This window comes from Vigna unguiculata, chromosome 5, assembly GCF_037176805.1.
Source record: "Vigna unguiculata cultivar grain cowpea cultivar isolate G323 ecotype 2 chromosome 5, ASM3717680v1, whole genome shotgun sequence".
NCBI classification, from domain to species: Eukaryota; Viridiplantae; Streptophyta; class Magnoliopsida; order Fabales; family Fabaceae; genus Vigna; species Vigna unguiculata.
This window is the reverse complement of record NC_140796.1, coordinates 25,702,075-25,704,574: the sequence shown is the minus strand read 5'-3', so window position 1 is coordinate 25,704,574 and position 2,500 is coordinate 25,702,075.

Here is a 2,500-nt window from a genome sequence, read left to right as displayed (position 1 = left end):
CCTATCAACTTGTTCCTACCTAGGATAATAAGCTCATGAGTTTATTCTTACTTCACCAGTGAGAAACGAAAGAAGAGTTCCATCTCCAAATTTGATTCAAACATATATTGGGTTTTAGGGATAATTAGGCTCGAACTGATAACTTCCACCACGTCAAGGTGACACTCTACCGCTGAGTTATATCCCTTCCCTTGCCTCCATCGAGAAATAGAAATGACTAATCCTAAGGTAAAGTGTTAAGAAACTCAACGCCAATATTCTTAAACAACTTCTTGGAGTTAGGCTTTCTTTTCACACTATTACGGATACGAAAATTCTAGGAAAAATTGTATTCAATTGTCACCTGCTCCTATCGGAAATAGGATCGACCACGGATTCGAGAAATAGCACATGATTTCATAAAACCATATGATTTTCCCGATCTAAATAAAGCAGGTTTGCCATGAAGAAGATTTGTCTAAGCATGTTCTATTCGATACGGGTAGAAGAAGAACCGGACTCGATTTTCTTAAAAAATAGAGAAATCAGAACCAAGTCAAGATGATACGGATCAACCCCTCCTCTTGCGTTTTTGCGCCAAAGATCTTACCATTTCCGAAGTAACTGGAGTTTTATCTATTTTTCCATTTCAATTCAAGAGTTCTTATATGTTTCCATGCCCCTTCGAGACCCCGCAAAAATGGACAAATTGCTTTTTTTAGGAACATGCATATATTCATTACCATAAAAAGGATAATGGTAACCCTACCATTAACTACTTCAATTTAATATTAATAAAAAGACATGCCGTACCAAGACAGAATTTTTAATTTGCTATACTCTTGCCTAACAGGCAAAGATTGACTTCCGTGGAAAGGATGATTCATTCAGATCGACATGAGAGTATAACCACATTGCATTACTGGAATCCATATTGTGTATTTGAAAAAGGTTGACCTCCTTGCTTATCTCATGTTACAATCCTCTTGCTACCGAGCTCCTTTTCTCCTCGGTCCACAAAGATAAAATGTAAGACTGACGTCAACAGTTCATCACGAAAGAAAGGACTAGCTGAGCCGAGATCAGTAACTCAAACGAATTTAATACTAATAGAAAATACTAATCGAATACAAATAGAATTGTCTTTTCACATAGATATCCCTTCAACACAACATAGGTCATTGAAAGGATCTCGAAGACCCACTGATAGACGCCGTACCCCACCAAATTAAAGCATATTAAATGCAGTATATGAAAGTGAACCAAGTCGTCTCCCAACGACCAATATTTTCATTCAAAGCGAAATTTCCAGATGAACACAACAATAACACAAGGGGGGGGGGGTTGGCGGATAGATTCAGAATGCTAATCAATAGATTAAATTAAATGCTACAGTGATTAAAACTGTATTGACATCCTTGATTCAAACGCAATTGGAGTTGGAACACGAAAATTGGAGTTGGAGAGAATGGAGAAGATGAAGTAGCGGCCCTCCTTCCATGCAGACCTAATTTTCGTGGTCATATCACCCCTGCCACTCAGATTTACAAAAATGCCACTCTGCCACTCAGATTTACAAAAATGCCACTCTGGGCTTCAAATGTTGACCCATTGACTTTGCTGACGTGGAAATGACATGGAAATGATGTGGCAATGATGTGGAAAGTCTCTTCAACTAAATATTAATGTCCAAGCTCCAAAATTGCTTCACCCAAATACCTAAAAATAATTAAAAATAAAAATTAGGGAAAATAATGTGAAATTAGTCCAAATTCGGAACAGTGGCCCAATAAAACCCAACAGATGAAAAACACTCTAAAGATGAACAATTAAGCACTAATCAACTGTCTAATGGGTACACAAAGGCTAGTGGAATGGAAGAAAATAATGAATCATCAAAATCCCCAGTATCGGCGCCAAATTTGATAGAGGTTGTACCCCACCAAATTAAAGCATATTAAATGCAGTATATGAAAGTGAACCAAGTCGTCTCCCAACGACCAATATTTTCATTCAAAGCGAAATTTCCAGATGAACACAACAATAACAAAAAGGGGGGGGTTTGGTAGACAGATTCAGAATGCTAATCAACATATTAAATTAAATGCTACAGTGATTAAAATCATATTAACATCCTTGATTCAAACGCAATTTCACTTATCATAGGCCACCAAATTAACACCAACTCTGCCTTATCTCAATCCACTAGATAATAATTCACTCAGCAAAAATTACAATCTACCTTCATTATGCAATTAAGCAATGCACACATCCTTAAATTCATGACAGTCAAGCTACATACATTAAGCATGAATGTATCTTAACCAAAACCTATGCAATTACTCTGTAAATTAAGCATTGACAGATTCACCACATGCATTCCACGAATTCAGAACAAAAACATGGCAGATTTCACCAAACAAGCACAACCTCAAAGCTTCATTGTATTTTTCATCAAGGAGTCAATACACAAATTTAGCTGGACATGGAAATGAGCAATTAAACTCTTCGAAACTGGAAT